The 16,813-nt window shown below is 29.9% G+C and overlaps 1 protein-coding gene across 1 annotated transcript in view; it reads right to left on the bottom strand.

The window, feature by feature from the left end:
- LOC125072310 (protein kinase C and casein kinase II substrate protein 3) overlaps positions 1 to 16,274 on the bottom strand; it is a 93,840-nt gene extending 77,566 nt beyond the window's left edge. Inside the window, exons 1-2 of the mRNA XM_047682891.1 lie at positions 16,004 to 16,274; positions 146 to 226 (exon numbers count right to left, since the gene is read on the bottom strand). The gene's annotated coding sequence lies outside the window, so the exon portion shown is untranslated. The remainder of the gene's footprint in view (positions 1 to 145; positions 227 to 16,003) is intronic.
- Between the last annotated feature and the right edge of the window lie 539 nt (positions 16,275 to 16,813).

Genomic DNA, 16,813 nt, shown 5'->3' with positions numbered 1-16,813 from the left:
ACTATTACCTATTTCAGAAAAATCGGTAGACATTTGAAAAATATTTCCATAACAAACAATGCATAATTTCGATGTAGAACTGACACAGATCTAGAACAATGCAAAAGCTCGAGATAATTAGTTACCTAATAACAGATATACTCACAAGTATGTAAACCACGCAGCGTGGCGACGCTCCCTCTGCTAGTTCTAGCGACGTCTCATCGATGCACTTTGCACTATTATTCTGTTGACAAAAGAATATTCAATCAAAAACTTTGGCATACCGCCTATATATATATATGTGTATTATAGAATATTATTATTTATTATTTTGAGTATTCTTCAATACAACTATAAAATCCGCTAAAATATGCTTTATGAGACATATATTATTGCAATAATAAATGTATACAATATCGAAAGATTCAATATCTACTACTTACTATAATATTGATACAAATTGATCTTTAAAAGGGAATAAAAGGTTTCATGTATTTTTAAAACATCTGCCTCTACATATAAGATAACTTACATAACAACTAATTTATACTGCTAACCGAGCTGGGTTCGCGCTACCGGATCTTAACAATGAACGACCTTGGTCAACCCTCATCTCTGCAGTTCATTCTCGACGAAACTAAGTATTTAGATCAGTTATACGAATTTCAAATGTAAAACTAGAGCAATAAGGCACCATTTCACATCAAAGTATATCGTGATTAAGTACACCGGTTTTAGTGATTAGGGGGAAGAACACGACGGTCGTTTCATTTTGAGGATTAATCCTAGTTGAGGTAACAATATAAGACTCGGTACATCTGTGGCATAAAATTTAAAAGTGTTGTACTTCAAATTACTAATGAGAAATGTACTTTTCTTTCGACGTCATCAAGTATTTCAACAATTACTCCGCTACTTATATTTGAATAATATTCGATTTCTATTTGATTTCATTATAAGTCGATACAATGGAACATTAGCTTAATTTATTTTTTTCTAAAACGATATTACAAGGATAATTTTTATTATCGTATTTGAATATCGAATTTCGCTTACGTACGTTTCAAAGTGTTAATTTTTTTTATTCAATCTCTGTCGAACGTAGTTTGGAGTTGATCTTAGGCCCTTAGTTACAAAATGACAATAGAGGTTATTGAAACTTTTCATATTAAGGTCTCTAAGGAATCCAAGTAAAATCTTCGTTTGACTTAATTAATAAATAGTAACAAACGTTTAATAGTATTGTGAATTATAGTAGCTACAAAGCACTGATGATTTTAATCTCGTTTTCTAAGATAAGTATCGAGTTTACGTAATTTTATTGTTTCGTGTATTTTTACAAGTTCCCAAACAAAGATGATTAATGTTTTCTCGTGGACAGTTTTGTGATAAATGTCTCCAGTGCCGGCTACATTCTATATTATGTATAAAAGAAGCAATTTAGCGAACACCTAACACGATTGAACATGTTTTTATCACAAAACATTCACTAACAAACATTAAAAACATATAATTGTTTTTTTATTTACGGATTCACTTGAAAAGTACAAACTTGTTTGATTTGGAACTTTCATATTACGATAATACATAGTTTCCGGATCGAAGTGGGCTATATAGTATGATTATATGTTAGAGCACCCTGTTTAGATGTAATTTAGTATGTCAACGTAGTCGAAGAGAAAATTATCCACCCGTGCTCTTTTAAAAACTATAACAGATATCGAAAACTTTGTATGTAAGATTTATTAATCTCAAAAATTACTATACAAAAGCAAACGAAGCTACATTATTTTATTAATAAAGAACGAAAATAATATTTTGAGTTATATAATTCTTGACACGATATTTTTTTAATCCCAATCGTATAAATAAATAATTTTATATATATGTATCTACTTTCAGCAGATATTTTGAAGAATGCATAAGAAAAATAATAAATTACATTTATGTGGAGCGATAGACCGCGATACAAGTTTGTAATAATTATTAATAAATATTTAACAGTAGAATAAGACACAAATACTAGTTAAACATTAGACTGGTCAGAATAACAGTGTCTAGTGAACATATTTACCATTACCTACTTTTATGGCGGTTTTTTAAAGTAAAAGTGACATACATGTGCAGTTAATAGCAATAAATTGTTTATATCTTCCCTTCTCTTCAAAACGACATTCGTCGAAACTAATGATCATTGTGCGAAGGCACGCGATCTCGCTTCACAGTTATGCGACGTTTTAACTGAATGTGACATTTCACACTAAAACTTTTATTATGTTTATTAAATATAAAAACAATTGTTAATTGCTAAAATAATGATTAATTTGATTAAAGAAAATACGAACACATTTTTGGAAAAATATAAAAAAATTAAATCAATAATAAATGCGACTCTGTCTGTCTGTTACGTTTTCACAGTTTAACTACTGAACCGAATTTGATGAAATTTGTTATGAACCTTGCCTGAACCTCAAGGAAGGATCCCACTACCACCACCCGTTTCACTCCATTACATACATTACATTTACATTAACGACCTGTAAATTTCCCACTGATGGGCTAAGAGATAAATTATAAACACAAATTAAGCACATGAAAACTGTGAGGCTTGCCTGGGTTTGAACCCGCAATCATCGGTTAAGATGCACGCGTTCTAACCACTGGGCCGTTAATTACATTATTTCACTCCAAAATAATGTAATTACAACACAACGTGTAATTACAACTAATGACACAACGCATTGTCTTCAATTGATATCCTCAAAAGGATATCGTCCCTGGTGATATACTTAAATCGACCTTAAGCACACAATTGTTCTCTAGGGATTCTAATGACATAACCTAGAATTACTCACATACCAACAGGGGAATGACGTCTATCTTTTATAAACACATATGAAAATATTCTCCCGTAATAATCTTATAAAAATCTTAAATAAGTTACATTTATATCTGCACTGTATTTTTTTTTACTTTAAAGTTCAATTCGATATTTAAAAACGAATGTTTCGTTTTTTCTAAATACGTTTGAATAAGTTGCCATCTCTACATAAAAATAAACTTCATAATTCATTAAAATATGAAATGTACAGATAAACAATTAATTAATTTACTTAAACACTTTCCGGAAAGTTACAATCAATTCTTTTTGATTTTCTTTCCCATTAATTCTTCAATTAATCGTCGGCTTGCGTAACAAGATTATTGGATTAGGGTCAAGTCCCCCAGATGGTACACTTGGGGAGTATCGACAAGTCTGTCCAACTTTGTTTCTGGGACCGGTCGCACGATCAATGCTAATATTGGTCTAGCGGAGTTCGATGTTGACTTTTGAGTTAGAGTAAAGTAAAGTTATTTTAACCGTCTTATAGGAATTTTCGTACCTATTGTATAAATTAAAAACTATACGGATAATTTAAAATAATTGTTAATAACTTACTATTTAAGTGTATTTTTTTAATATTGCCACTAATCCAAAAACTTAATTAATTATTACGAATGGTTGGTAATTTTTCAAGTCTATTAACACTTTCAATAACATTCTTAGCATTAATGTATAAGTCACACAGTATAAAAAGAACACTAAATCACTAATCATCGACTTGAACTTTCTCAAGGATGTCCAAGGTCTCCACTGACACCACTATAATACCATACACCAATCGATAAATTCATACCTGTTACGGTCGGAATATTATGGTGTGCGAAGCAGACGACGGGCGAAAGTAGACTCTTCTCGTATGACTTTAAAACTTATAATCGGTTGAAAATATCTGGTGCGTGGGCAAGAGGTATTTTAATGGGCTTGCGGCCGGTCCGAGCAAACTTGTTATGCAGCGGCAACAACTATTTCGATGATAAAACGCAGTGATCAAGTGGGAAAGAGAATTAGACTGTGTTTCCGGTACACTGTTCGTCGAACGCAACTTTTCATTCCAACCTTGTATCCAGTACTCAATGCATATGGAACAGGTTTTCTCTTCCTATCGTTTAAAACATTACAACATACGGTTGTCTATAAAAAACTGCGATTCATCAATAACCATTTATATCTGTTGCAAATTTCCGAATAATAAAATTTCAAGCAATACATGTTTAAAAAAAAAAAATAGGCGTTGTTATTAAGATTTTTAACGTTAAACATATTTAATTCACTTTCAACTAAAGAACCTTCTTGGTGGTAGGGTTTTGTACGAGTGCGTCTGGGTAAATAGCACCAACTGATCATATATTCTACCGCCAGGCAGCAATACTTTGTATTGTTGTGTTCCGGTTTGATGCGTGAGTGAGCCAGTGTAACTACAGGCACAAGGGACATAATAACTTAGTTCCCAAGGTTGGTGGTGCATTGAAGATCTTGATTGAGAATGATTAAAATTTCTTACGGCGCCTTGTATATGAGCGGTGATAATTTTCAATTAGATGGACCATTTTTTCCCGTTAGCCTATCTATTTCATTAAAAAAAGAATAAATATATTTCTATTTACAGCTCATGCTTATGTTGTTGGAACTTCGTCCTCGAAATCATTTTATTATGAATTATTGATTACCACAATTTTTCATGTGACAGTTCACATATGATTATATACTACCGGTAGTAAACGGAACCATCGCAATGGCGAAGAATAAGATCTTTAATAAAACTAAAGACATACTAACAGAACTAAATTTAATATCTAAAATCAAACTGAAACTCTGAAATCTGACCAAATCCAGCATTGGAATGAATTTCACAATTTCGTTCGAAGACTATAAATGGTTTGCAGAAAGCAAGACCGCATTAAATGGCGGTCAATTCATCATCAATGCGGCTTTTCCTTTCGACCACATTCCACATTGTCAACTATTGGTTTAGACTTGTAAATACTAAGTTGCCTTTAAGCAATGTTGGAATTTTGTTTTAATAGCTCTTGAATAATATACAAGAGATCAGATTAACATTAAATCTTTAGATAAATCGTAATATAGTGCCGGTGTGTTTTATATGAATAGCACAGAAGTTTTTAAAGATTATAATAAAATGTATTATGAAATTATATACTTTTACTTTCGTATAGGAATTCTAACAAATTATTAAATAAACGCAATAATAATGTGACATATATCTGATTTATGTTTTAAAATACCAGTCTCATCTTTGTTTGTCGAAGTAACGTATAACATATATAACATATGAATGTACATGTACATATAAACCACTCAAAACAATAAGTGGGAGTGAATGATACTCTATCCGAAATAAGACGTCCTGCAAACTTGAAATCTGAAGTTATCCATCAAGGTCAAATCCAAGATTACAGCAAAAAGGTAGGTAAACGAGTGGATTGGGGAGTCGTGTGGATGATATACGCCTGTAGTAGATATATACATTATAATTTAATATTGAAGAAAGAAAAAAGGTTCTCTTGAAAATATTCTTGAAAGTTGTGAAGTATAAAGGAACGAAGACACTTGACGGAATAGCTAATAATCCATCGTGTTGAATTGCACCTAAGAAGGATTATGTCTAGACTTCCTGTATATGCCCCGTAGTCAAGATACGACCTAGAATGTTATTTTAATAGAAGTATTGTAATACGCCTTAAATTGCTATTACTAGCCATTTTGTAACCAATCCAAATTACAGTCCGGATTTTCGATCTTATCATTGCAATGATCGCTTAGAAACAACCTTTTAGATAGAGGACATTCTTCACATTAAAATAGTCAAAGAGTTTGCGTTTTAATAATACATTATTTTAATAAAACTTGCTGATATTTATGTACTAAAATAATAGGTATTTATAAATACGTACACGTTTCAAATACACGAGTACATGTGCTTCAACTTGTACATAGCGGTGACATACAAGTTAGAGCTTCGTAAATAATCTTAGTACCCTAGGTTTGTGACGCATTGGCGATGTAAGCAATGTTTCATTTTTTTTTACGGGTCTAACGTGTATGCGTGGTGACCACTTACCATAAGGTGACACAACACTACTTCATAAAAATAAAATAAAAAGTTAAATCAAATATTGATGTAATGATATTTTAGTGTATGTTTTTAATATTACGTATTATTCCCGACATTATATTCTTAATAAAAAAAACTAGATAACTTATTGATTACTAATAAACGATATAACAACGACGTGAATTCATTTTAATTAAAAATATATATCTGACTCATTTTTGTTATATTAACATTTTACTTTAAGACTACTATTTTTAATTCCAAATGTTTTTATATTACTTCTTTGACATTATCTTGATCATTTAACGTATTTTAACTCAGTGCATTTATAATTTAAAGTTTTAAGTGCATTGCACATTAAAAAATACCCGTTTATCAATTTAGAGAAAAATCGTTGAGTGTAGTTTACGAGATATCACAATCTGTAGGTATATACTCGTAATTTATACGTGAACCTTGAAAATTATCGTACTATTTTTAGTAATATAATAAAGGACGGAGAATTATGCTGACATCGTATAAGCTAGCGAAATGTCCAATTTAGATAAAAATTAAACTAATTTCGACCACACGCGATACCACTTAGTATATAAGAACAAAATAATGGTCGAAATTATATAGAATATATTTCGTTTTAAGCTAGCATCTTAGCTTTTACACACGGTTGCAAAACATATGCTTTAAAATAACGGACACTGTCAAGGTTATTTAAATAACTGTCGGATTTTATAAATTAATTCATTATTCTCGTACGGTATCCGTTTCGCATACCGGCGGATTATCGAACGAGGTCGCTGAGTTGATTTCAAAATAAAAATAATAATAAAAAAAAAACAAAAAAAAACCATCGTTGTTTTATGCACCGGTAAACGTTTTTAACGATAAATGTAATTTTCGTTACTAACGGATGTAGAAATGAAAGGATATGAATTTAAAAAAAATATACGAAGTTTATATTTGTGCAACAACGTTTGCGTTATCTTTAAAAAACATTTAATTATTTGTTTTTGTTCGTCGGAAATTTGATAATCAATAAACGAAACATTTATTAAAGGTTACAGTTTCACTTTAAATCGCATCAATTTCGATCAAAATTAGTTCCTGTAAAATGTGTATTTAGTACTAACATTTAATTTAAGTCTAGTAAATAATTCTCATCCATTATTCATATAAATCATTACACACCATAAAGAAATGTATGTTTTTTATTAAAATTGTACATGGAAAAATATGTCTAAGGTATTATTAAGTTAATAATCTACTGGAATGTGTTTGTCAAACATTTTAGTAAAGACCGCAGCTCAATATACGTTAACGTTTTTGCAAGTCAACATGTCTAGTCGTTTAATGGCTAGATTACAATATTTTATACATGAATTTAAAGCTACATATACACTGGGGCAATATGGATATTTGACAGTGCTCCTGGATTAGCGTTTATAATATAACAACTAGTAAATATGTTCTAATACTATTTATTTATGTTCAGATATATATATATTTTTATATATTAATTCGCACTTAGTCGCTTAAATTATACTGTAATGCTCAGTGACCAATGGTTGTCTGGAACAGATTATTTTTTAAGTGATAAGACCGCTTATCGATTTATTAAATTGTGATGATTATGACCAAAGATTTTTAAACATTAAAATTTATAATTATATAATAATATCTAACTGCTTTACTAATGTTAACATTGACGTATTTAATATTTGGTTTTGTATTACTTGTAAATGTGAACTTTAAAATACATAAGTAGATAAAGAGTAAGAAAAGCGATGATTGCTTATGACCCAACTGCATACTACTCTGCTATAGCATAGAATATCTTACGAGATCGTTGGATGATCAGCATTAAACCTACAGTTATAGATGTTTGACTTCCTGAACTCGTCTCGGGTAAACGACAAACTTGTTATTTCTATACTATCATTACATAAACCAGTTCAATGACCGACTTTATAATTAATAGCTTGAAAATTAAATATATTAAAATAATTATACATTAAAATTAGCATTATAAAAATTATATATTTTTTAATAAAACGTGATTTCAAAATTCTCATATTTTTGTATGTGTTTATGATTAAGGGAGTGCAATAAAACTGACATCATATTTAAATGGATGGTTAATAAGTAATAGTAAATATAACAACAACAGCAATAATAATTAATAACGGACCGTTTTTATAAAACTTATATAAAGTACAAAAATGTTATAAAAATATTTACATCGGGGACTTACGAATACTAGAGTATATATTCCAACCATAAGAGGAAAAAAGCCAAATAAACAAAATTTGACAGCAAATTGACGCGATATCATTGGTCGAGAGCTTGATTAATCTATGATATTCACTATGGATTTACGAAATAATGGCGTATTGAACGTCGACGAAACAGTTATCGGAATCTTGGAAGTAAAATTAAAGTGGAAATAAGTGGTTAAGTGCAATAGTGTTGTATTATAAATAAGCATATATTAATCATAAACTCTTAGTAGTGCAGAACAGCTGAGTTATTAGCAAATCGTATGAAATACGTAAATCTAAGATTTGTTTATCTTCTCTCCTACTTTCATTGGAATAGGCTATATGTAGACATATATCATTAAATAATTTATTATCTTCTTATATCCACAAATTGATCTTAGATTTTTTTTTAATAAACCGGTCTATGAGTGATGCTTGTCTACTCAAAATATTTTTGACATGAAATTTGTACCATTACATTTAGCGTGTTTCAGAGAAGATTTATGACTAAACATTATCATACTATATATATAATTCAACGTGTAACGTGGCCACAGCAACGCGGGTCGGGTCGAGTCATAGCATCTCGATGCATAACTTTTCAAATCCCTATGTGAAAATTTAAGGGAACGGTATTATATATATTTAAAAAACTGTCAAATCTATATATTTTTAGTACTAAGAGGCCGTTCAAAGACCTCGTTATTTGTTACACTACAAGGCGTCACTCGTTTAATCCGACAATTCAGGTTGACATATAATCCATGGTTATAAAACTAATACGTACTTACTCTACAAATATACGCATGATACTCGAATTAAATGTGCTTGATGTACGGACATTAATTGATAACTAAATAGTTATAAAAAGTTTTTTTGTATTAAGTACCTTTAATAGAAATATTCTAAACCAACATACGTAATACTAATTCTTTCTAAGCTCTACAAATGTTTTAATTATAACAATGAATTGGAGGAAAATAGTACCAGTTTATTTACAGAAGATATTATATTTAGTTTAAATTAAACGGTTGCTCTAACGTTGCATTTCGATATAAGACTCGTAAAAGTTACTGGACTGGCTGGACAAAAAGCCCCTCACTCGTTTTACGGAGAATGATTTATAGCCAAGGTGCTTTTTGAGTAGAGTTCGTGATTACAAATGTGGCGGAACATCACCCGGCATCATGTGTGTTAATGTAGACGAGTTGAATTATACAAAAACGAAATGAAACCCCGGCTTCAATCGGAAAAAATAAATAAAACTAAACAAATATAACTATCGTACCCCTACACAAAAATATTATTTGGAAGACAGTTTCTGAATGCACCCGTAAACGTCAAACGTGGCCGACCGCTGAACTGTCATGTCATTGAATTTCACGCATTTAATATGTTATATGTTATCGACTCAAAATTATTATTTTTTAACGGTCTATAATTGTGGCTATGTTTCGATCAGATCTATCGTAGACCGTAGACGAAATTATTAATATAATTAGATAAGCAAAGTAAAGACTAAGCGTGAATCCCGCAAATTTCGGTCAATATCTACGTGTTCATTTCATCTCAACTCATAGAGTCCAAATAATTGCTTCTGTCTGTGGCTTCTAAACATACTGTGACAATTGCGACATAATTTATGAAGATTCTGATGTCCTCTTGGCCGAATGAACTTGAACAATCTATTTTGAACCGCTTAACCACTTCTAATGTCGATTGGTAAATAGAGCATATCTTTTTTTGGAGGTATACTTTCCAGTCACCATACATTGTAATGGAACAACACTAGCTGATATTGTCCATTATTTTGTCACGTTTTACTAACTTCAAATTAAATATAGCCGACATTTTTTAGTATATTCAATATAGTATAGATCGTGAGTTATGACAAAAAATAAAATGTATGGAATTCAGGAAAACTTATTTTATACAGTCACGATTTACGGCACATATTCGAATGTTATTTCAAATAATTATAAGTCTTTTTTTTTATGGCATTGGTTGGCGGACGAGCATATGGGTCACCTGATGGTAAGTGGTCGCCACCGCCCATAGACAAAGGCGCTGTAAGAAATATTAACCATTCCTTACATCACCTATGCGCCACCAACCTTGGGAACTAAGATGTTATGTCCCTTGTGCCTGTGATTACACTGGCTCACTCACCCTTCTAACCGGAACACAACAATACAGTTTACTGTTATTTGGCGGTAGAATATCTAAAAGTCTGCTAGGCTGGTTCTAGTTCGTAAGTCATTTTAATACTTCCTTACGTTTAATGGCTCTCATAAAATTCAATAAATGGATTACGAGGTAATTTTCAAACTTTTTGTACTCGAACTTTAGTCTTATGTTATTTGTCAGACGCCGTTATCGTTTACATTTCGAGTAATATGAAATTGTTGCAACTGTATTTATTAACAATTGATTAACACGTTATAATGCAGTAGTCGTTCGCGGGATCGCTCTTTTTTGTAGTCGCGGTTTTAGGCGTTGGTCGTCGGGTGTTAGACATAAATAAGTAGCCTAAGTCCTTCCATGGTTAACGACCTAGCGTTCATACTAAATTTCATTAAATTCGGTTCAGTTTGGCCGCGAAAGAGTAACTTATTATTCGCTTTTTTATTATCAGTATAGATTACTGAGCTTTCTTTATATTTTGTATAACTTTTACCGGAACAGAATATGTTTATATATTTTTTTATATTAATGGATGTTTTCCGTTGGAAGAGGAATAAGTTCTAATCGAGTGGCTTGTATAATGTTATAATAACAATACCGCACATAGCGAGCGTGCAGTTTGAACAATCGTAACGACCTCGTTTTAATGATGACTAATGATCCCATTAAGTAAATTTAGTATTTGCGTAATTTCAAAATCACTGTATCTGCGATATATTCGATATTATGGAATGAGGCCGGCGTAGAAATACATTTTTGTATCGTATCAATACCGAGTAATTTTTGTATGGTTTTAAGGTCTAAGATAAAGAAGTATTGTGTAAATCTTTTGACATCTAAAATAATATGAATAGATGATAATCAATGATTTCATTATATAGTAAATACCTAATCCGCGTAAACCCGTAGCTACTAAGTTTCTCGTCGTTTCGATTTGGAAGAAGTTGCATTGCGGTTGCAACTTTATGCCATACAGCTGTAACAGGTATATAGTATCAACGAGAACATTTCACTCATATTTTTTTCCAGTTCGAACATTTTATAGTAAAAAATTAAATCATTCAGCAGAACTTCTTGTTTCAGATTTATTGACCTGTTTTTTATGTACCTTCTTATTTTTTCAATCCTCAAGACACAAGAAACTAGAAGGAGACGAAGCTTGTATAGCTGCCTTGTAATTATAATTTTATTAAATAAAAGATCTAAATTAAATATATATTGTTTGTAAACCCTTCATTGTGTCCCTTGTAAACGTGACTTTTTTTTAGAACATGCAATCAAACTAAACCTAACCGGTATAATGACGATTCAATAAATGTAGAACTATTTGAATAATTTTATATTAATACGATTCAAAATTAACAACACATTTGTATAAATTAAAATTGTAATGTCGTGTTAATAAATCAAGTAAGTATTTAATAAAGTTTAACATCAACATTATTTAAATCATTCTAAAACTATCTTATATGCTTTAAGTTATGTATGTACTTATTACGTTACACAAAAACACATGAACAAAGACCTAATAAATTTTCGGTAAATCACAAAGGCCCAGTGACCGGATCAAACCAGTTATTTCTACACGCTTCCGGAACTAGCAGCTTGCATCGCGGCCGCAGCGGAGCGTACTTCCATTAGTTTTTTCTATTTTGCCTTTTAACAGGATTCGATACCATTCGGCTTCCCTAGAACGTAATCCGCGGGGCCATCGCTACGCGGTCCTTGGATCGATATTTCGCAATTATTAATTAAATAACCAATCTATTTAGATTTCTAATCGATTCAGATTCGATTATTGATATTTCGTAATCATCGATAGCATCGTACTTTAAATTTTATTAGTCGAATTATTCTTTTTTGTGTCATTCAAAGAGAAATATCTATTAATTAAACCGTTCAATACTAAGTAGTTTTAAAAATATTACCTTAAATGTGCAATGGAATGTTTATTAACAATAACAAAAATAATACGAAGTTTTAATCTATCTTGAAGAATAAATAGATAAAAAAGCGTAGTATAACATCAGGTAAATGTCCCACGCCTGGTTGAAGGCATCCAGTAGGAGGATAGAGTTCAGAGCTCGTTTTACTAATCTGCTAAGTGCAAGTTTGTGATACGTTAAAGATATTTCTTTCGCGCCGATTAGCTTCAAACGAAACTTCGTATAAAGCCTGCTTGGATTTTAATCAGCGACTGAAAGTGTTTACGCTTTCGGCTTAATGTCATAATTAAAAAAAAAAAAACAAATTTTAAACATATTCCTTAGTGATGAAATTGTATAACAACACAATAAGTACGATACTTGCTTCTGCTAGTGATAAGTGGTATGTGAGCGGCGAATTATGATTGACGAGCGGATTACAGCTTGCCTTGATGAGATAAAACTGTAAAGCGTACTTAAAAGCGCACACTTGTCGCTGTAACATTTATGTGTTCGTACATAGAATAAAAAACTCTCAACAATAATATAGTTTTAAAATTTAAAGAAATATATAGGTTTAGAATTTTTTAAATCTTTCTGATGTGTTAATTGATAAGCCTTTAAATATAAATTTTTACCTGGGAGTTTCAATTTTAGGTTTTAAGTACTCCAACCTTTTTATGTACTATCACAAAGTTACTACGTATATAATATATATAATTGTGTAAATACTCACTAAGAAAAGTTATATGCGCCATTTATATTATTTAGATGGAACTAGAATACGTTAACAGTAAAATTGAAAGCTTCGTCATTGTATTGCAATCGCCCTTTTATCATCTTTATATTTTATCTTTTATCAATACCGAGCAGATTTAGTAATTTCAATTAATTACACTTAATAAACATATAATACACGAACTGTTTAAGTATAGTTTCAATATAACAAATTACATTTTAATAATGGTTCAGGTTTATTGTGCTCGGTTCAATCAGTTAGACAGGGCGCAGTCGGCCTTGCCTCGGTTATGGCGTGGCCAATTCCCAAATACCGCAATACCATTATCTGGGGCATACCATTGTTTGCCGCCTTGACCGCGGCTCAGCTAGATTATATTATCTATGCCTGTTATCTTTATCAGTTAAGGATTTAAATTAATTTAATGAAGAATTAATGTAATTAAACCTTAAATACAAACATCCAGAATGCTTTATAGAATTTGTGTTGCAATTAAAATAAAATCAAACCATCAACCATTGTGTATTGTGTATTGTGATGGCGATGATTTAAATTGGAAAAAGTAACAGTCTGTTAATACCCCAAAGCTGGACAATGGGGATTTTAAGAAAAAAAAATTTATATTTCATTTATTTTATTTTATATTTCTACAATCCATTTCATTAATGGAAAGAGAATGATTGTAAAAACAAATTAAGCACATACTCACTATTACTACTACCACTAATACTTAGTGTTGCTTGCCTTGTCCGGGCTAGAACATGCAATCCTCAATTCTTCTTGTGTTCTAACTACTGAGCCATAGAGGCTCACAAACTACTCAACTCTCTCACTCAATACAACAATTTTAAGAATGTTTTAAATAAATAGTATTATTTTATATATATACATATATCTGTGTGTATTATTCTTTGTAATCAACAATCTATGCAGCATTCATAAACATAATAATCTTGACATCAGATATTCTAAAGGTCATCAAATTTCTTAATATAATTGTATAATAAATTTATCTAACTTTTAATACAATATATAGTTGATGTGTTAATAAAACAAACCCCAATAATTACAATACAATATGAAAATGCGTAAGTCTTTTCTTCTTATCCCCTTTGTCACACAAACTATTAAGACAAGCACATCAAAGTCAGCAATAAAAAAGAAAAAATAAAATCCTTGAAATTACTAAAACATACTTGATAACTATATAATGAATTTTATGACATACTATTTAGTTTATTCTACACTGAGTGTTCTAATGTGTAATCTGCTATACTACTGCTAATTTATTTAATTAGTAATCCAATGATTAGCAGATAAATTAAATGAAGCCCTAGTGATCTAAGCAAAAATAGGTTAATGACCCAAAATAATAAACATAACAGCATCATTGGATGTAATATAATAATTTGAATAAATAATATCTTGATACATTTACTTATATATCATATCAATAATCTTACACAATAAAGATATTAATGGAAAGCTGACAAAATTCAGGTGACATTGTACTGACTAATACACTTACAAGGAATGACGGGGTACTGTAAATTGTTACGATAATGCAATTAATGATCGTATAATAAATATTTTCTTGCTGGAGATTATTTTTCTTATATCTTTACAAAACAGCTTATGCCATGTGATAAGGAATTTCATTCATATTTATTAAAATAAATTGACTGGTATATATTTTTATGAATGTATAAAAATACTATATTAATCCACACACATTTCTGTTTAATGTATTATTTGTAATTTATTTTAATACCTATTACAAAATAATGCACTTATGTCATATGGTATAAATATAAATTCATATTTTATAAGTTATTTAAACAAATTGATAAATATATCTTTAGTTTGGGTGTATGAAATTATTGTGTTAATCAGAAAAGTACAGTATAATAATTAATATATGACATATTTATCAAATTTTGTATACAAAATATAAAAAACAAGAAGTTTTTTTTTTTAATATAAGTAAATAAAATCCTAAATCACAATTTAAAAAAAAAAACTAAATATCCTATTCTAGTAGGCCTTTTGCATTTATCATATTATCACAGATAAGAAATGACAGTTTAAAATATTTTCTATTAGTATAATGCAGTGATTTATACCTAAAGCAATTATTATGAATTATATTATATGTATATATATATAGAAGTATAGTACAAGTATATTAATTATTCATAGAAATTAAAACTCTATTAAGCTCTATTAACTAAGAAACCTCATGTAATGATCTCACTATTCAATAATGCCAAGGTTAATAATTAAAGATTTTCCTTCATTGGTACTTATTTTCTGTATTTTTAACTTTTTTATATACCCATGATATTTATAAAATGTATCTCTATTTAATAGCTCACTCTTAGTCTCACTAATAATATGTTTAGATATTCTTAGATTAAGGTGATTAATTAAAGTGATTAATAGAAGAAAAGATTATTTGAGAAGAAATGAAAGGTTTCTGTGATATTTATTATTAGTATACGAAGTTCATGTTTTTTGTGAGTAATATAATGTAGTCTAAACTTCGACTTTACACATTATATAAGATTATCGAAAAATGTATATACACATGATTTATTTGGATTGTGTATTATATGAAATGACTAATTCGGCTACACCGCTCACTTTATATAAATCTCAATATTAATTTAACTTTCAGCGGGAAATGGAGCATAAAATTTAACAAACATTAGAGCAAAATAAATTGTGTTTATTTATTTTTATATTTATAACGTATGCTTAATTATATAACAGTTCCATTTTAAAACAGGTACGAGTGTAAGTAGTATTAGAATGTTATCAGAATCAACGCAATCTGCTAAATCGCCCGTTATCTCCCGGCTGGAACCGAAGACATCACGCGTCTCGCGTTCGTGGCAATATTAATCCAACGTTAACTTAAACGACTCATTCATTAATTATCTAGTGTCATTAAAAGCTCACCTGTCTACTATATTCGTTGTACAAACTGGAAACTGTAATCCAATAATATAAATGATCACTGATCCGATCCTATTACTTTAAGGACACAATAAACATTCTTTAAGGTAATTCACGATTAATTAAGTCACAATGTAAATGCACAAACTATCACAAGTTGTTTAAAATTTAATTCAATTCTCACTAAATCACGATTTACAAGCAACTTGATAATTTCAGCGCAAACATTCGACAACTATCACTTGCCTCCATTCCAACTGACTGACGGCCATAACTGAAAATGTTGCCACTGGTATTAGTCACGTTATTTCTGCATTCAAGAGAAAGTTGCCATTCTTAGAAAAAAAATTACCTATATATTGTCTAAGTGCATGTTTTTATGAATAAGTTAGATTTTTTATAAATTTAAAATGCCTAATAAAGACGTTCGTTTTTAAGATTAAATATATATTACAGTAAACAGAAGTAATTAATCAGTATTGTATGTAGACATCATTAACATGTAATTAATAAATTATTTTCGTTAATGTATTTTACTACAATACTTGGAATCAATGATGAGTAGGCAACACTAAATATTGTTTACAGTGTTGCTGTTATAAGATTATTTCTACTATTACTCTTGAATTCTTTATAAATATATATATTTCTATATAAGCATAATATGATACACTATATCATAAAATAAAAGACTAGTACATAGAATATTAAATTTAATTTTAACAATTCCTTTTATAACTAACCATATTGCAACAACCATTTTCTTACATATTGTATTGTAAACACTTTTATAGTAGGCATTTATGTAGTGAG

This window comes from Vanessa atalanta, chromosome 21 (assembly GCF_905147765.1).
Source record: "Vanessa atalanta chromosome 21, ilVanAtal1.2, whole genome shotgun sequence".
In the NCBI taxonomy this organism is placed as follows: Eukaryota; Metazoa; Arthropoda; class Insecta; order Lepidoptera; family Nymphalidae; genus Vanessa; species Vanessa atalanta.
This window is presented reverse-complemented; position numbering and strand designations above follow the sequence as displayed.